At 40.2% G+C, this 20,796-nt stretch overlaps 1 protein-coding gene across 1 annotated transcript in view; it reads left to right on the forward strand.

Annotated features, from left to right (window-relative positions):
- Window positions 1–5,482: 5,482 nt before the first annotated feature.
- The window catches only part of BCHE (butyrylcholinesterase), a 53,784-nt gene continuing 38,470 nt past the window's right edge, over window positions 5,483–20,796 (forward strand). Inside the window, exon 1 of the mRNA XM_074911712.1 lies at window positions 5,483–5,516. The gene's annotated coding sequence lies outside the window, so the exon portion shown is untranslated. The remainder of the gene's footprint in view (window positions 5,517–20,796) is intronic.

Below are 20,796 nucleotides of genomic sequence, written 5' to 3' on the forward strand. Positions count from 1 at the left end.
GAACTGAAGTGGCAAGAAAAATGAAGATAATTAAGCAGCTATGATTTGGCCAGATAAGGAATAAGCAGGAACACAGTAACAGCTTTCAAGCGTCTGAGGACATAAGGTTATAGAGAGGATAATAATTGACTTTGCTATAAGGATGTGGTGGGTTGACCCTGGCTGGACAGCAGGCACCCACCAAAGCTGTTCCATCACCCCCCTCCTCAGCTGGGCAGGGGAGAGGAAATACAATGAAAAGTTAGAGATAAGGACAGGGAGAGATCACTCACCAATTACTGCACGGGCAAAACAGACTTGACTTGGGAAATTAGTTAATTTATTACCAATCAAATCAGAGTAGGATAATAAGAAATAAAATGCCAAATCTTAGCAACACCTTCCCCCCATCCCTCCCTTCTCCCCGGGCTCAGCTTCACCCCCCATTTCTCTCCCTCCTCCCCGCCAGCGGCGCAGGGGGACGGGGAATGGGGGCTGTGGTCAGTTCATCACCCCTCGTCTCTGCTGCTCCTTCCCCCTCAGGGGAGGACTCCTCACCCTCTGCCCCTGCCCCAGCGGGGGCTTCCCACGGGGTCACGGCCTCCTTGGGGCACATCCCCCTGCTCCGGCGTGGGGTCCCCCCGGGCTGCAGGTGGGTCTCTGCTCCCCCGTGGCCTCCCTGGGTGCAGGCACAGCTGCCTCCCCATGGGCTGCCCTGGGCTGCAGGGGAACCTCTGCCCCGGGCCTGGAGCACCTCCTGCCCTCCTCCTCCTCTGCCCTCGGTGCCTGCGGAGTTGGTGCTCTCACACGGGCTCACTCCTCTCTCTTCAGGTACAGTAGTGCAGGTTTCCCCCTTCTCAAACCCCTCATCCCAGAGGCGCTACCACCGTGGCTGATGGGCTCGGCCTTGGCCAGGGCTGGGTCCATCTTGGAGCCGCCTGGCCTTGGCCCCATCGGACATGGGGAAGCTTCTGGCACCTTCTCACAGAAACCACCCCTGTAGCCCCTCTGCTACCAAACCCTTCCCACGCAAACCCAATACTTCTTAAAATTGTAATTCCATTGTAAGGGGAATATATTATATGGGATGAAAGACATTTGATGTAAATATCAAGAAATGCAGCATATTAAACTGTTGAATAATAGAAGAGACGAAGTCGCATCGTTTGGGGTTTTTAAAAATCAGATTGAATGCCAGCTATTGAAATGCAGAAAGTAATCTTTTCTATTTCCCATGATGCTATGAAATATATCTATTTTAAAAAGAGTAGTATCTTCTTCCAGCCTCTTCCTGTGCAAGTTCCATATGTCTTAAAGCCTACATCAGGAGATGCAGAAATAGCAATAGGATAAATTGTTCTTAATAATGAATCAACACTCTTCATATCTTTTGATCATGTAATCTTCTGGTTTCACTCCTCTCCATTAAGATTATAGTTTTTTCTCAAAATCTAGCATTCATGTTGATATCTTTAACTGTTTTGCTCTGCTTAGAGGCAAACAACGCTTTACTATCATAGGAAATGGGCATATTTGTAGCAGTAACCCGAAGATTTGTTAGCAGAGGAAGTTTTTTACTATGATTTGTCTTAGGTTACTCTGTCTTCTGCTAAAAATACTGTCTACAGGTGATGTAAGACTTCTTTTGAAAGATATTTATTCTCTGATCACATTATTCTCTTAGGTCTTCAGTTTCTAAAATTATTGATAACACTGAAGATTAGTAAATTTGTATACTCACATGTGCCCACCCATTCACACAGCAGAGTCCAGCTCGAAAAATATTAAGCGAAGAGAAAATTTAAAAAGCTGACTTTTATTCCATAACACAGTTCATGATATGGAAGATAGCTATTTCTATTCAGCAATTTCTGCTGTTTTCTACCCTCTGTATTTCAGTTCCCATCTCTCTATCAAGTGTATGAAGCAAAGACATATTTTAGATAACAGATAAGGATTTTTTTTCTTTCACTGTGAAAGAGGCAATTTAAAATACAGATAAATATTTGTAAACTTAGGAAATATCACTTCTTACTTGGTAGAAATGATCACAAGTTCATTCGTTTTGATTTCAGCATGACTATTTACACTCGTAAACGATCTATACCATGTCATATTTCAGTAGGCGTTAAAGTATAGGACTTCACTCACACTAGTACCATTTTTAATGATCAGCAGTAGACTTGGGCAACATTAAAACACTATTTTTAGACTTCACACTACTAAACTATGTGTTTTACCATACACATTGAAAAACAGCTTCTGGCCATTTCTGACAAGAGCCTGTCTTGATTTGATAATAATGCAAAATGAATTGTGGATTAAAGAAATACTGGGGAAGACTTGCTATGTCTAAATGTAAATCACATATTAAAATATAGACAAAGATGTTTTGTACGTCTGCAATGTCATGTAGCTATGCTTAGAAAAATCGACATATCCTGCACTGCAGAAACAAGGATCATAGATAACAAGGTGAATATAAAATATTAGTACAATTCTGCGAGAGAGAGCAAGGATACAACACCTCAAGGCATAAGGAGGACAGGAAGAAGAAAAAGCAGGGAAGTGGTGGCATATGTCCATGCAGCATTGACAAGGCAATTACTGGAACAATCTGTTTAATTCTGCAGCTTAATTTCCAAATTTATAATGAAAATTGGAAACGTTCAGAAAAAAAATGGTAAGATGTCTGGAAAACCTATTTTATAGGGGGAAGTTATGAAACTAAACTTATTTGGTTTATCCAAGTATAATTTAGGAGATGACTTTCTTGACTTGAAGTCAAGGAAGCACTGATGTGAAAAATCATCTAATAGTAAGTTATTAAAACCGATAAATCTTCTGATCCTTACACAAACTATGATAGCATTGATGACATCAATGGAGTTTTGCTATTAGGTGAGTCAGATTAAGTTAGTAGTGAGGGGTCTCTATGCCTGTAGTTTATTCTCAGTCATTGACTGCTCTGATTTGCACTTGTCTGAAAAGGCATTCAGAATCAGTGCCAATTCAGACTCAAGTAAAATTCAGGCTTCAACATATGCACAAATTATAATTAAGTCTGGTTAAAATGAAGGATTAACTCAAAATTAAATGGAAAAAAAAAATACATAAACCATAGACTGTAAAATGTTCTGACATTCTCCAAACCAAAATTCTTCATTTCTGCACAGTTGCATTATGCACTTAAAAGCATGAATATGTTTTATCTCTTGCCAGGTTTGTTCTTCTACTTGGAAAACATTTATTCTGTTTCTTGTTTATACTGAATTTAGAATTAATGTGGCTGTTTTGGTTGAGCAAAAACAACCTTGACTTGTAATAGGCATCATTTTATCATGCCAAAATATCTCGTGTAAAAACACAACATGAACACAGTTCTCAGAATTAAGCTTATTAATAAGTACAATATAAACAGGTCAAGGATCAAAAGTGTCAGTAAAGTCTTGTGAAGTGTGTTTAGATTATGTTTCCAAATTACAGTACTGAAAGCCAGAGCTATCTTAATGTATATCGAATAAGTCTAAGATCCATAGGTGAAATATCCTTTTGGTGAACATTTTTCACTCGGAATAAGTATCCCAGCAGCCTGCTTCTATAAAATAATACTAATATAATACTCTGTTCACATTAGTATTTCTGCAATAATATTTATTTACAGATAAGATAAACCAAGCTGTGTTTTCTTCAATACCACAGAAAGAAACAGAACCTCCAACTCAGAAACACCAGTCTGGTTGAGTTTCTCAACCTAAAAACCATTTCCCTGGACCAGATTTCCTCTGAGAGCATGCTCATCTCTTTGATTGTGCAGCCTCATGTCACCTCCACTCATCAGCCTCACCCAGGACTCTGCTCATGGGACACTCCTTTGGTGTCCCTTAGCTCTTTTCAGCACAATATGACTCAGAGCTAAAAATGCATCTGTATTTTTACATTTTAAATATACATACCTTTAAAGAAAAAAATCCAGATTGGATGTGCCGGTACTGAACGGGATCATTCTTGAGCAGAAAATGTCATGGGTGGGTACAGAGCATGAGTAGACAAACACTATGCTTAAGATACAGCTCTGCTTGATACAACAAGGCAAAACCTTGCTGTGGAGGAAAGCCCTGTCTGCCTTAATTAGGCTGTACAAAGGGTTCTAGAGCAACAGGTATCAATAAATACCTGGCAGAAAAAACCTAAAACTAAAAAAAATCCAGTTAATAATACCTGAAAATTCCCACCTAGGTCCTAGCACCCCTCTCCTTCAAAGGCTCATAGACTGTCACCCACACCACCTGTGACCACCACAATTTCTGGTGTTAAGAGTTAATCATTAGCCTAATTAGCTAAACATGGTGCTGGTGTGGCTCTGCCTACTTCTGTTGCAAACACCTGTTTGTACTTTAGCACTGAAGGAAGATTGGCTCCAGTCTCTCTAAAGTTTAGCACATGGTCACCTTTGAACCTTTTAAGTTGTTTAATGTTTCACTTTCATGGATTCAGGAGCATAACAGCAATCTGCTGTTTAACCTCCAGTTTAGCTTCCTTGAGGTGTTTTAGATGGCCAAAACTCAGGACATAAATGGCTCAGACTTTAGAGTTTATAATGCAGATGGTAAATACATACAGAACTGAGGATACAACCCAGTCACATGAGTGGCAACGTTGCAGATTTGCTGAGAACTGAACGGTGGAGTCTCTTCAACTTGAATTATTTTTCAGACATTTTATTTCTGGAGTAAAATTTAAGGGGTTTTATTCTATTAAAATACTCACAGAAAATACTGGTTTTTAAAAAATTAAAAAAAACAAAAAAACAAAAAACAAACCAACAAACACAACACCAAAGCCAACTGTTTCCTTTTTCATCAGAAAATTGGAAGTGGAAAAGAAAGTAGTTCAACACCACAGCAGGTAGATGACCAGAATGTAGAGCCCTTTCTCAGTCCTGAGCACTGAACTGACATCCTACACTCATACAGATGAATAATATCAGATATGAAAACTGAATAAATGAGTTGGGTGGCTACCCTAATGTGACACTAGATTTTAATGCTTCTTTATTTCTAATAAAAGCAATGTGGATTCTAGCACATTCCATTCAAATGGCAAATCAACCCTGTGAACTAAAACTGCAAAAAGAAAAAAAATTAAATCTACATGTACTTATTTTGGATCTTGGAAAGGATTTGAAAACAACCAAAAAACTTCAGCCCTGTTAGCAACTAAAAAAATATGCTATGATAGGCAAAGGTCTCAGCAAAGTGGGAAATGCAGATGTGCAAACAAAGCTGAGCAGAAATGTGTCCATTTCCTTCAGTTGTTTGCCAAAGTGTTACTTCAGTACATTATTTACAGATAAAAAGTTGCATATCTTTTGAGTCATGAGATGTTCCTGGCTCCTTAACCTAATGCTTATCTGACAGTGGGTAAACCAGAAATGTGGATATAAGTAGTCTGGCTACTTGGTAGGCAGTTCTTAGCCCGAGAAAGCTTTTCTGTTGAAAGAAAGAAGCAGCAAGACGGGAAAATCAGCTTTTGAGGTTGGTCTTTTCTGCTTCCTTTTCAGGTGAAAGAGAGTTTAAAGTGGGTGGAAGTGGTAATTTGATTAGACGAGGAGGTTTGAGTAAATAAACAAATATTGCTGCTTCCCCCCCTAACATTTCGCTGTTAATTTATTGCCAAGATCATGGCTCTGACATTTTAGCATGGCTCTGATATTTTAGCATGCAAATGACGCACCAGGTGGACCTTTCGGCTCCGTGTTCAGGGGGTTCTGGGGGATGTGGTGTCCTTTGGTCCTGAACTCAGGACTGTCCCCTCGGTGGCTGCGGGTCCTGCGGAGATTTCCCTTGGCACCACCCCAAAACAGCTTCAGGGTGTTCCAAACTGCAGCCAGCCATGGAAACCCCAAAGCACGGTTCTGAGAAAGTGCACCCAGAGCCTGGAAGAGACTGAAGATAAATCCAGCTCTATGCTTTGAGCTGCACACAGAGGATGGACGAATGCTGTTAAGCAGGAAACTGGGGGTCCTCCTCTGTGGGAAAGAGAATTAACTAATTGCTGATGGCTAAAAATGGCATGTTGTTGGTCCTTTCTATACTCTTCGCTGCTGATAATGGAAATGGAATGCTCTAGGAGAACCAATAGGCAGTTAAATATATTGCAAGACTGTGCTATTATATTTTACTACTAAATAATCTCATTTTAGACAATCACAAAAAGGGCATGGAGACACCTCTGTGTCACACTGGGCAGACACTGAGTAACTCTACAATACGTCCAGACACACCTAAAGGCAAACGCAAGGAGATGGTTGATACCCAGTTTATGCGGGGTCACCCCTGTGCAAAGGGGGCCGCTATAGGAGTTAGCAGGGCTGCAGAGGGGGAAAAGCCGTCATCTAAATCTGTCACGGTCAAAGAAATAAATGTCAGCCTTAAAACTGCACAGTAATATTGGAGTGAGAATTAGCATTAGGTTGAGTAAACTGAGTGAGATAAAATCATGCATCAGTGTGGAATGAAACTGCATGTACTCTTTTCTCTTTCAAGCATTAGCCGGACATCAAGGTGGAATTAAAATGTTTTAAATGTCAGTTGCATGCACCTCCTAGATCCCACTTGGACTTTTCCAATCATCAAAAATCCAGTCATAATAAATGCACTTAAATTTACACTGCAGTTTGCAGCTATTTCTCTCGAGCTGATAATGCTGTCAGATGTCCTTTGTGCAAAGCATGTTATAAACAGCACAAATAGAGCAAACACTTCTGAACTGATTTCCTGCTACTCCACCGCCGCGTAACTGTTGGCAATAAGGTTTATACTTCAAATGTAGTTTTCTTTGCACTGCAGTCGTGCCATGAGATTAGCAAAACTCAGACGCTGAAGTTTACCATCGCTTGATGGTGCCTTTCCAGAACTGTATGCTTCTGCTGGGGAGGCTGTGTGCTTTCTGGGCTGGGGAAGCTCCTCCTGAGTGAGGAAGCTGTTTGCAGCTAATCCTTGGTCACAGCTCATCAAGGCACTGCTGATATCCCAGAGCTTTCGTGGTTACAAATTACAGTTATTAATGTAACGTGCCTGACAGCTCGCTGCTTGAAACCGAGCACCAAGGAGTGGCTATTTCTTCTTCAGCTTCCTCTTAACACACGTTGGGCTCAACTTCTTTCCTTCTCCCCTCCTTTTCCTCTCCCTGCTGACCCCAAGGCCATCGGTGGCAATAAGAGAGGGGCTGTGGCACAAATGAAGTTAATCATTAGCTGAGAGAATGGTGAGGTCGATGCTGTAGGTAACTAAGCTGATTAACATGTGTGATCCTGCAGTAGTGGTTAGTTAAATCTTTGCATTCTTCCTCCTGGGATTAATCTCATTATATAAATTTGCTTCTGGACAGTCAGCATTTGTGTGCAGGTCCTTGGATCCTGGAGATGGCAGAGTGGCCTGTCAGGCTGCTCCAGGCTCCCTCAGCTCCTTGTGTTTTCAATCTTTCCATAAACATCACCGCACTCCTACTCTAATGTACTTGTTTGAGTGAGCAATAGCATTAAATCATTGCATTTCTAAGAATTCTGAAAAATAAAGTTCCTGGGCTTTCCCAGTTGTAAAACCCTTAGGCTTTCCTTCCCTTTTTATACTTTTTTTTTTTTTTTTCCTCTGGCAGAACTATGACTGTTACACAGCAATTTTCCTTCCACGTTTTTAAAGCGACTGATTTTAATTTGGAGGTGTTTTCCCCTGAAAATCCTTTCAGTCAATATGGAATTGCACAAAGCAGCTTTCTGAAGAGAAAAAAAAAAATATCTGAAGAAGTTTCCACTGAGAGGTGTGTGCGTATTTGTGTGTGTGCTGTGGGCAGGGAACACAGTGCCCTCCCACTTCAAGACAAAGCAGTTTACTTTGTACCTAGCAGAGGGGAATACTGGCGCAAAGCTGCAGTGAGAAGGAAATCGGACAGAAGTGTGGAAAAAAAAGAGCCTGGGAGCCCAGTTCCTCCTCTCAGAGCCATGCAAAGAGGCTGCATCAGTAGATGTCAGGGTGATGCTGAATTACCACCTCGCTTACAAATAATGGACAAATTAGGTCTTGATACTCACTCCAAGTCATCCCAACCCTACTTGGCACCACCTGCCCTGTTTTTCCTTTGCTTCTTTATTGCCGTTCCCAGAGTTTCTCTGATTCAAGAAATGGTCTTCCCTCATTTTTCTCACTCAAAACAAAACTATACAATAGATGGGATCGATGAGCCCAGAGGGAAGAACGGGCATTAGGACTCCTGTAAACCAAGTGAGGAAGGCAGAACAAATGGCTCTGGACAGTCCAGTGGCCCTTCATTTCTGTGTAGAATAATTACTCTTCAAAAAGTATTTATTTTTCTTTTTTATGTCTTGGCTCTGTTGCTTTTGATGGCCTGCTCTCTGCCAGCCTGACTTCAAAGAAACAGGATGAAGTTTTAGAACTTAGGCTGGGGAAGAAAAAGTACAGATTCTATTTTCAAGTAAGTACATCATTCTGCAGTGCTGAAAACATTGTGGATTCAGTTTCTTTTTCAAATAAGACTATAATAACAGTTACCAGCACACAGCTTACTGCTGTTGTTGATGACTTCTAGACCCAAGATTGTGAGCCCTGTACCAGTTCAGAGCAGCCAAGGAAATGTGGCAGAGTAGTCAGAAAGCAGAATTTACATCTCAGAGGACTTTCTGCCCTTCCTGTATTCGTGTTCATCTCAAACTATCTTGCAAGCTTATTTGGTTTTGTAATGTCAAATCAAACCAAGTCATGCACTCAGGGACAAACAGTAGAATTTGACAGCTCTAGTTTAATCTAGGATACTTTCATTGTAATAGCTGTATAAAAATAAGATGTGAAGTGTAAGATACTGATATACTTTCCAATAATGTTGCAGTATTTCTGATCCCTCTCCGCCAAGAGTGATGCTTTCAAATAGGGACAGGGTGGACAAGATTTACTTGGTGATGAAGGGAAAGTAACTTCTTTCCTATCCCCCCAAAAAAACGATGAACTGAAACGGGTTGGCTTATCTTAGAAAAATGATGCATCTAATGCAGATGTTTCCTTTTCGTAAATTTAGCCGTAAAGAAACACCCAGGAGTGGAAAACATAAGAGGAAATGGTAACACTCATAATTAAAATTGTTTCGTATACATTTATTCTAAAAAAGGAGAGTAAGGTTTCTAATCACAAGTGATCAAGATCATCAAATGCTCTTCCATTAGAAGTGGGCAAGAAACAAGATTATGCTTAATCAAGCAGTGAGTGAAATAATATAGAATGATTTCTTATAACAGTAGAGGTCTGGACACGATGAGCAGGAAGACTTAAGGAATTTTGCTGTGAAAAAAAATACTTAACTCGTTCAGAAGGAAAAAAAGCGTTTAGAAGCTATCAGCCTGCTTCAGCAAACAGATATTTTTGGGATTATTATGGTTAGTAGGCCTTCTGGCTTAATTAAACTGTGTTCTTATCAGCTAAGTAACACCGAGGAACTAAGGAAACTGAGATGCTACATAACAAAAAAACTAGTGTCCTCATCTTTTCCTTAATCCATGTATTTGAGAACGAGAGAATGGAAAAGGAGATACTGAAAAAATACATATTTAAAAAATATTGTGAACATAATTTGTTACATTTTATAGATATCCTTACAATTACCAGTAAAGATCAGGGATACTTTCTGAGTTTCTAGGTGGATATCAACTGTTGGTTTCCATCAGTTCCCCCAAAGGGACCGTCAAGACTGCTAATCTTGCATTGTGAATAGAATGTGAATGCTTTGCATGTGCTACACACAACCTGAAATAAAATACAATTATTGATTTCAGTTCTATATTCTCAAAAGGACAAATGTACTGTGTAACCTGGGCAGACTTCCAAGCACATTTTTAGAAAAAAATGAGATATTTTAGGTGGCCTACACTAGACAGAATTAGTCATAATGCAAATGGAAGTATTACATCGTCACATATATCAATAGGCATTGGCATAAGGCAGCTGATTTTCTGAGATCAGTGCTTCATCAGCTGACAATGGAAATGAAATGTTCAGCTTTGTTTTCTGCCAATTCCTCCTGCCATTATGCCTAACTATTAAATACATCACAAAGACAACTTTTTGGCCAAACCGACTGTTAATCAATTTATGCTCTGAATCACGAGTATTCTTTGTATTTAGTATTTTTATGTTGATATATTTGCACTGGATAATTGAGTCAGAATTCTCTAATCAGTGTGACCATGGCAGCTTTTCAGCTTTCGAGACAACTGCACAGTTGAAAGACTTTTGCTGGTCAAAAAAAGGAGCAGAACCGTGTGTAAAACTGCTTTTACACTTCTCAAAGCTCTTGTCACCTAGAAGACATTTCTGTTTGCTTCTTCTGAATGTTTTCCACGTTTGCTCTGATGTGATTGGAACTGAATTCAAAATCAAGAGGATGTGAAATAACAGCAAACTTTTTAATTGGACTTTATCTTTTTGCTAGCAGTCATTTGGAACACATTAACCATTTCTGACTACTTTTGAAGAATAAGCAGACATTTTTACTGAGTTGTTGTTTAGATTCTCATTTTTTGTTTGTTTGTTTTGGTTTTTTTTTCTGAGTGTTAACATCCATCTCTGAATCCATTAGTGTCTGTATTGGTAGATTTGTGAATCTTCACCTGCATGAATCCTACTTTACCATTTTTTCCAGTTGGCCATATTTACTGGAAAATGTGTGGTATACCATTTACTTCCATGCTGAACATCTGCATACATGCATGATATGACTTAAAACATTTAAGACAGAGTTTACTTGGGATTTAAAGAATCTTTTTGATGCTACATGCCATTCCTTCAGATGTAATAGCAATGATTTCCACAGCAACAGCATGGTTCCCACATTTGTTCGATATACAAGGGAAAAATATGTTTTATCTGCCTTGCAGAGCTTCAGACTCACTGAATGGTTTAAAAGAAAAATCGTCTTTGTTCTGATTTATGAGCGATCACAAGTAACACAGATTCTCCCCTTGGGACATTTCTACTGAAGTGTAACCACATCGAGATTAAGCTTCCTCTTTGAGTGCCCTGATAGTCTTGTGGGTGCTATTACAAGTTAAGGCGTACAGACTCAGGAGCCTGATCTAAAGCAAGCAAGAACAAGTATTTATTACAATAGAGATGTGCAGAATATTTGCTGAGTAGGCTAATACTTTTTGCATTATGCTGGCGATTTAGAGTGACAAAAATCAGTCCCAGCAGCAAGTCTTGGGGCACTCTATATTAACCTCTCTGCATGTCAAGAACTAGATCTTTTTTTGTCTCCTTTGTTTTTTTTTCTATCTCATGAATAGTTTTTAAATCCATGGCAGGAATTTACCTTTTACCCTGTAGTGATCAAATTTCCATAATAGGCTTTGGTGATGGCTTTGTGTCATAAGTCTTCTAAAACTGCAACTGAACGAACTCCTTAGGTTTGCTTTTATAGTCTGTTAACTTTTTTTGCTGGCATTGAACAGACACGTGGGGCAAGATTTTTAACCTTTCCAAACAGGGAGCCATTTTTCCCTACTTCACGACTTTGTAAATCTTCTGGAATTTTATATTCACGTTTATCACCTCATCTAAAACACTGGACTTTACGTAGTAGTAGTTGCTTCTCAATAATTTAGACAGAAGGAAATCTGAAAATGTTCAGCATACAATTACTTTCGGAAGGGACAGATTCACATCTCAGCTAAATAGATGTACAGAAGCAGGCTGTAAGGGTGGTACTGTGATTTTCAGTAGCTAATAATCTGGTTGGATTCTTTGGGGGACAATTTTGGGGAAGAAAGTAACTGTGCAGCATGTCATCCGCAATTAAAGTGTGATCCACAAGGCAGGACGGACCAGGTCCCTCCTGGGAGCTGAATAACCTGAGTTGCATTTCTTGTGTTAGAGCAATTCCTGATCCAGTATATTCCCACTGAGGTGACTGAAGGAAGAGGAGCCTATTCCCTTCTTCTTTTTAAGCAGAACTAAAAGCTGTTTTTCTTGGAGTACTTTGAGGGAAGATAGAAGACAATATGTGTTGCATCAATGGAGGAGGAAAGCACACAGCATGAAAAAGCACTGAGCAAAAAGTTGAAGGGTAGCTGGGGAAGTGTCCTGAAACATTTGGGAATATTGAGAATACACAATCAAATGCTTTGTGACATGGAACTTAAAATTCAATTAAATCATCCACAAATGTGACTCTGAGTTATTTTTTTCTAGGTTTAAAAATTTGGGGTCCTGGTTTTTAATTTTGTGTTGTAGGACGGTCTTGCCTCTTGTGTCACAACCCCCTAAACCTGGTCTTATCTAATTACCTAGTTTTATGAGGGAAAGTATCAGGATTCAGTCTTGAATCTTAGCCAAGTTGTCTTTCTACTATCCTGTGTACAACTAGCAGGTGGTGGGTTTAAAAACAAACTGAAAGGAACAGTTTCTCTTGGCTCATGTACTTATGCAATGGATCTTGTTGCCATATGTTCCAGATGCCAAATGTTTACAAAGTGGCAAAAAATGCTTGGACAAATTCAAGGGAGAAAAACCTCTGGGTGGCAATAAGATACAAAAACATCACCTCCTATTGAGACTTATTTTTTGGATGGCTGGAAAGATTTACATGTGTCATTGTATGTTTAGCCTGCTCTTCTACTTTGCTTTTGAAAACATTTCTGGCATCTGTTGATTGTCCTTCGGTCAGACTCGGCATGGCCATTCTTACACTTTCTTCCTATGTAAAGTTTCTGTTATTTAATGGAAGATGCTATTACTTCTCTGCAGTTAATGTACCTTTGTCATACATGGTGGAAAATGAATGTTGAGTCACAGCACTGTCTGAGGTTAGTAGTCCTGCAGGAAAAAATATCTGTTCAGGTTAGTGGTGATTTGCTTAGAAATTGCTAATGGGCAACCTGAAAAAATTAAATCCATTTAGAAATTATCAAGAAAAAGAAATATCTCAGGTATAAAGTATATATAAAAAAATTGGCAATCTAAAAGATATCCTGAAAAAAAATATGGGTTAGTCCATCATTCCAGAGGCACTCTGGGGGTTAGTCTAGTGCAAGCAGCATTGAGGTTCCAACTGCGAACAGAGATGGTGTCCAATATCTTCACCAGTCTCCACATATTCAAGGCATCCTCTGAGCTCTCCTCTCAGTACACTCCTGATTTGTGAAATAGTCCACAGTTTTGAAAAACTGAAATGGTCTGTGCAGGGCAGGGGGGGTGGGGGGGGTGGGAAATGCGGTAGTGAGAGTAATGATGTGCAGTGATGAACATTAATGGATGGTTTGTTGGAAATTGCGCAGAGTGTAACATCAATTCTCGGGTCAGCTTTGCAGTATTTGCATCCTAAGCCTGTGCAGATGGGTTATTTATTTTTGTACCCGAATTTCATGGCCAGCAAACCCTGCCAGTGGTTTACAAAGTGAGCCAAAGTCCTATGGAAAGTACTGAGCTGTTTAATCAAAAGGAAAATGAGTCTGAAGGACTTGTTTTCTTTCTGTTTTTCTAGGATTTTAGGGTCTTCCCAGACGAATAATAGCCATCAGATGAACACAGTAGCATAGCTCTGCAGCGATGCATATTGCTTAAGGGCAACAGCACAACCTGGTGGTTTATGGTTATTCTAATGCATCAGATCAGGTATCTGCACAAGAAAAACACAGGAGCTTCCCTTCCCCAGAAACCAACTCATTGTCTGTGCAGAACTGAAGCTGTTTTTCATTAATTCATTTGTAAGATACCATTTTACCTGAGGTTTTCCGAATAAATAGAAAAGACTAGACTGCAAGGGCATATGCAAAAAGATAAATTAATAGGTCCTTTCCAACATCTATGATTCTGAAACCTCGAGGCACCGTTGTGATGAGCCATTTCATGTGGTTTTGTGCTAGATATGTCTGAATTTTTGTTCCAAGATAATAGCTAGAGGGATATAACTAAAAAGAAAAGCTTGCAAAATGCACTATGCAAAATTTGGAAAAAAAAAAAAAAGACAAAAGGAAAGTGTGTGCAGAAAAAAATACAAGTCTGTCTTGCTTGCTTTTTCTATTATGATGAAGCCAAGCAAAGTATATAATACATTTACATAACCTGAATATTCAAACACCAATAATAATATTTATTCTCTTTCTTCTGTGTCTTCAGGGTATGTGACGTTGGTCAGAGTGTATCCTCTGATGTGGCAGTGAAATGAAATGGGTGCCAAATGCGCTCAAGCAGAATTTTCAAATAAAATTAATTACGTTTTCTATTTTGCTTGATTCTGAAGAACGGGCTATGTTATTACTAGCAATGCAGCTGGTGCTGGTGTGGTGACTGAACAAAATTCTTGCAAACTACATATTCAGTTCATTTACTGATCATATAGAATGGAACAAAAGCCACTAGCTGTAACTAGAAAGGCAGTGCCAGTCCAATGCTGGGGCTGGTCCTGAGACTGTACAAGCCTTTTCCATCTTCAGAACATGTGTAAAACACAGAATCCTCAATCCTGCTTAACTTGATAGAAAGAACCTTTGATTTCAGTCTGTGTGGTTTGGACCTGAGGGAAAAGGTATCTTAAGAGATGCTTACCAACACACTGAAAGACTGAAGTGCTTTGAGCCAAAAAATAGCATTATTTCTATGCACTGAAAATTCCTGTAGGAATTACACCACAAGTAAATGCCAAGGTTTCTCATTGCTTCATATTTGTACTTTAGTCCTGTTGGGGGCTGAAGTATTATTTACAATCTCAGTCCAAGAAAGCAGTTTAGTCCATGTGGAATTATGATTAACGCATTTAAACTTGCAGTTAAGCTCACGCTTAAGTTTCATTTATTTTGTGATCAAAATATATATGAAATGTAAAGTGTGCTGAAGTTTATGAAAATGCTTTTTATTCTGCTTTAGTTTATTACAGAGAAAACACTTTTTTACATAATTAGGACAAAATACTCTGAAGACCAGTGAAGATAATTTTGAGAAACTGTACGAAGAGCTTTGGGAATGTGTAGAATTGGAAAAAAAAAAAAAAAAAAAAAAAGAAAAATAATTGTTTTCTTTTCCTTGAGTGCTAACAATTGGAGGACAAAATAGTCAAAGACCAAATCCTGTTGTTCACAACCTTTCCCTAAAATCTCTTGAAGCACAGGGAGGTGATGCGGTTCCTGCATCCCTGCATCCCACTGGAGCAGATGCCAGAAGCTTGTTCAGTTCTGCCGCAGGTAGCCATTAACTAAGGACAGAAAACAACCGTGTCTGAAATGCCTTTGTGCCAGCTTCCCGTGCTGCTTCACAGTGGAGAAACTCCAGAATATTTTTCATCTTGCTAAAACATTATTGGTGAGCACAGTGACGTCAGGTCTACCTGCTTAATATTTCTTTTCATCACGCACTAATTATAACCCCTCGGTTCAGACCCTGCTTTTTGCTTTGCTCACGAAGCAGGTGACAGTGTTGGTTACTGATGCAGACCCTCAAGTCGGCTGGGTTGATGTCTCCATCAGCCCCTGCTGCCATAACTTCTGCGTAGAGTCTGGGGCAGCATGGACACACGGCTGATGGGATCAGTCCCCTGCTCCGCTTCCCCTCCTGTTTGCTGAAGTTGTTCCTTATTTTCATATTAGCAAAAAGAATTGGTCATCAACAACTTAATATGCTGCTTGGGGACATCTGCCAACCTTCACAACTGAGTATCAAGCATCTCCTCAGAGAATAAGCACATGCCCGCTTCTCATGCTTGGGTAAGAGAAAGCTCTCCTTTTTCTGTTTGAGATGGAAGGGCCATAGAAAGGGTCTGTATTGTTTTCACAGTGCTATTCGTGCCACCAAAGCAAAGCCTGTATCAGCATTTACAGTACATTTAGAGAGTGAATCATCTGTTACTCAGAGGAGTAACAATTCTGTAGTACAAATTCAATGTGTTCCCATATGTGTCCACCAAATTGTGTTCTCAGTGCTACAAATTTTGTATTAAATTATTTAGGTCAGCTTAAATTTGGAAAGCAACAAAATAAACACCATTTTTGGCTCGTTTACATGTCTGTGATTATTGTAAAATGGTTTGCTTCCTAAATTAAAGTGATGCAAGCAGCCTGCCAGGAAAATGAGCAGCAATATTTTTTGTTATATTTTTTGAAAAGCCAGTTGTAACACTTAGTCATTAACCCAAGAATAGGTGGACACCTGGAATATGAAAATTCAGATTACTTCTAGCATACACTGGATCTGTGGATGGGCAGGCTTGAATTTTCATAACTTTCCTTTGAACTGAATAACATTTTGAATCTTTGCCTAATGGTTTTACTATATAGTGTTGCAGACGTGGGTAGCACACTTTGGCACTGTACATCTTTAGAGCTGTTAGGGTTGGTATATCAATATCCGCAGTCCGGTGATTAAGGACTGCCTAATAGCATGCATTGTCAGGATACGGAGTATCGCATTAAAAGTCATTAATAGCTCTATCCTGTGCACTGACGTGATGTAATATAGCAGCTGTCCCGTGGAGAAACTCTTAAGGCATCTTGTCAAAGGTAGACATGCTAATAACTGTGGCAGGCTCTGGCATATTGCAGCGTGACGCCACCGGAGTCCTTCCTGCCACCAGCACTACAGTCATGCCAGACATACTGTATAGAACGCTAAAAATCCATGCGTTAACAGCTCCATTTTTACTGACATTCTCTTGTATGCCATGCCAAAGATTTATAATAAATGAGTTAATGTGAGCCAAGATCAGGCTGATTTCATGCAACTCTGAGGCACCATGGGGACAAGGAGCTAGCAGGCAGATGCTTGCACTCCGAGTCTGAACGACTTGTCCTCACTGCCTGCCCTCAACCTACCTCTTATTTTCACTGCTGTTGAGTTGCCAGCTCCTGCCAGAAACTCCAGACTTCATTTCTGGCTGACCCTGTCTCAGGCAAACACCTCTCTGTTCATCAGTGCCTGGGAAGGAGCTTCCCATAAACATTTCCACACAACTTTGTCACCTTGCCTTACCTTCATGTGGGTATATGCTATATGGGCTGACAAATGTTGCTTTGTGGTTTTCAGAGTGTGTCCCCCATCTTTCTGCTTCCACCAGATGCCACTTATCTTAAACTGAAAGCTTTTTTTCACTAAGACTGCTCACGGCTGATCTCCTTGCACAGCCCATTACATGAAAAGTTCTGATCATGACTGAAACTCCAGTTGTGGAGCAAAGACACAGTACAGCTTTCTGAGAGAAAGGTTTGCTCTGTATAAATGTACAATAAAATATCCCTACAATAAATTCAAAGAGATCATGGTAAAGACCTTTACCCCAGCAATGGGGCAGAGGGAATGCTTTCTCAAGTGCTACAAATCACTAAATGGAAGTTGCTCTTTGGATGTTTGCTGTGTCAAATGCTGGTTGTCATCACTGGATTGGGCATTTACTGTGGTGTCACTACTATCTCTGGCAGATATTTGGGGTTTTCCTATGCTTGGAGAATCTCACACCCATTACTGAAGTGAGGTTGTTGGCTTCAGCAGCCTGTGTTTTCCACCTCTCAGGATCTTTGGGGAGGAGGAGGAGGAGGAGGCAGTATATCTGTCTTTCAGCCACTTTATTGAATAAATATCCGTTGAGGCAAAGGAAACACTTCTGTAGCCTCTGCTGTTGAAGCTACGTATGTAACGGAAATGACTAAGCTGGAAAATCTCCACTTAATACTCATAAACCCTTGGGCTCCTGGGTCATATTTTGGCTCAAGTGTAGCACGCTGCACGGACAGGAGCACACCTGTTGAACAGCCCTCTGATAGCTCACCCCATAGCAATCCCATAGCAATCCCATCTCTAGAACGCTGGAGGTACTGAAAGAAGACCTTGAAAAATCCCTCCAGCTGCTTAAAGCAGGAGCTGTCTTCCCATCCTTAACCCCATGCTGCTCAGGGGTAAAAAGCTCTGAGTCCACGGAACAGACACCAAATCCCACACAACCAGAGCTTGGCGTTGCTTACAGATATTGATCCTATTGACTCTTTATTTATTAAATGCTTATCTATATTTACCCTGTCTCAGTTCTGAAGGCTGTTAGGTACTGGCTGTGCACGGTCCCATTTTCTGCTTGCTGACCAGCTGGTTTTTGGGTTTGTTTGCAGAGATGAGTTGGACGTGTCAGGGTGTGTATATTGGGACAGGGAGGTACTCATGGACACACGGCGGCTGTGATGGCAGGTAGGACAGCTTGGTGAAAGCAACAAAAGAGCCAGTTCTGAGGATCTGATGGTGTACACACTGCAGGGCTTTTATTCTTTTATTTCTTTGTTCTTTTTTCTTTTTTTTTTTTTCCCCCTCTGTTTGGACAAGCTCTAGACTGATTCCATAGACCAAATCCCCATTGCCTACGCATCAGGTGCTTAGCACGAACTAAATTCCTACTGCCCAGGCACCCATCACTGAAACATCTGTCTCAGCATTAGCTTAAAATCATTTGCATGGTGACTCACTGGGATCACTTAAGCCCAAAAGGACAATGATTTGGGAAGCACAGAAAAGAGCTGGATCCGTTCACTTACATTCCCTTCGGTCAAACATCTTGTTTCCTGTCTGTTCTAGTATAATCATCTCAGCAACATTTGATAAATTTTACTCCTTGCCCATCTTCTCTTGAAATAGCTTCCAGGTTCCTCTATAAAGCAGTCTGATTCAGTCCCTTTTCCTATTTCATGCACCAATACTTAATTCTTGTACAGATTTTTACTGATTGTTTTTCTTAGTGTTATTTCTTTTTGCTGGTTTATGGCTGCTGTTAACATTTATTAGAAAAACTATTTTTTATACTCTGCATGTAAGAGCATTGCTGCACATTTTTTGGCAACGCTGGGAATAGTTGACAAAAAATTGAGGGGGGGGGGGAATAAAAGGAGGAGGAGAGAAAAGGCAGCATAAGAGAGTTAGCAAATTGCTTTTCACTTTTCACATGGTTAAATCCTAAACACTGGTAAATGCCCTTTCGCCGGGGAGAACAGTTCATATTTGATATAAGTACAAGTGTGCTTAATCAGAAAGCCAACACCACAGGCACTTGCATTTCTTTGTGAGACATTCAAAATCTTCGATGTTTTCATCAGCTGGTGATGGTTTTTTTTCTTGCATGAACATGAAAATTAAAGTCACTTGAATGTTTTCACTGAGCAAGTCTTAGCCATTGCACTTTATTCCTCCAGTGGCACTGGGAAATAGAGTGACATTTTGTTAAAGCTCTGTTCCTGCAGGATAGGCAATGAAAGGCAAAGCATGTAAAACTCACTCAGCAGCCCCAGCCTGCCTACCTGTGGGTTTTCTTCAATATGAGTGAGTCTCTGCTTTGGCAAAAATGAAGGCACATGGTTTTGTGCCATGATATTCCATCTGTGCCTTCTGAATCCATTTCCAGACCAAATCCTCAGTACAACCTTTATTATGATTAATTATTGTGCACAAAAGACTCCCAGCTGTGGTGGTGGCTCCAGCAAGAGGCACTGGGCAGACTGCTCTGAAGTGGTTGTCTTTCCCCATGGTACATCTACCAGCTCAGAGCCCGGGAGGATTCTGCAGTAACTTCTTTTGATTATTGCCTGTGGTGACTTTTAGAAAATGCAACCTCTGAATCCCAAGGGCTGACTTCTGTTTACTGTGGAAAATGGATAGAAATGGTGCTTTTATTCAAGATAACCATCAAAAACCTCTTCAGTTTTTAGTAATATATTGAGAGAAAACCTACCACACTGCAGATATGAAACTGGGGGATTTAAAACAAACCAAGGAGGATTGTGTTTTAAAGTTCTGGGTGTCTGAATGCAATTCAGTCTTTCTTATGATCTTGGGCACATCTTTCAATTTCCCAATATCCTTGGTCTGATAACTTAAATAGAAAGTCTTTCAGGTTGCAGACTGTCTTTGTGCATTTTGTACTGAACCTCCCTTCAGGCAAAAGTGAGAGAATGAGCAGAGAATCGTAACGTTCCTGCAACTGCTAAAATTGCCTCTTCTCCCCAGCTGAGGTCCGCCAGGTCTGCCCGTGGTGCCACGTTCTGTCAGTGCACTGACGTTTTCGTTTCCTATTTCAGCCTGCTGCAGCCCCTGCTAAGGGGATATACGCTTACGGATTGTTTTTGGTGTTAAAATGCCACTACATGATAGGGGGAAAGGGACTGGGAAAAGTCAGTGTTGTATCAGGCTTGTATGATTTCCTTCGTGCAAACGAGAATGATGGGAAGAAAATCTAAGTTTATGGGGTGGGTTAATCCATCAGACATCTTCACGGGGCAGAATAATCATGAGTAGAATGTACTGTTAAGAAACTAATGAAGATTACTGATGAAGAATAATTCTAGCTATTTATAAAATGGTGTTTCCTAACATAGTTAATGTTTTAAGGACACTGTTGGAATCAGAATGCCCTTAATATTTTGACTTGTATCCTTGAACTTCATATTGAGCATATTCTGAACATCATATTACCTTTGAGTTACTGTTATGTACTTAGTATATAGACATATAGCAACACCTGAGGGAGTCTACTGTACTTTACCACTAAGACAGCTGTTCTGACAACTCTGTTTTTCAAGCAGATGGCACTGTGCTGAATTACCCGATATTCACCGATCGTGGCATCTTCCTGAAAAATTTGCACAGATGTTTATAATGAGATTTCATGATTACACAACACTTGCACATCCACAGAACGAAGAGGCCTTCTGTCAAGTCTCTCAGACTGAGAAGTTTGATTCTCTAACGGGACTACAATAGTCTTCAGCAGTTCCTGAGCTTTCATAATCATAATTGT

The sequence above is a fragment of the Athene noctua genome, chromosome 8, assembly GCF_965140245.1.
Source record: "Athene noctua chromosome 8, bAthNoc1.hap1.1, whole genome shotgun sequence".
In the NCBI taxonomy this organism is placed as follows: Eukaryota; Metazoa; Chordata; class Aves; order Strigiformes; family Strigidae; genus Athene; species Athene noctua.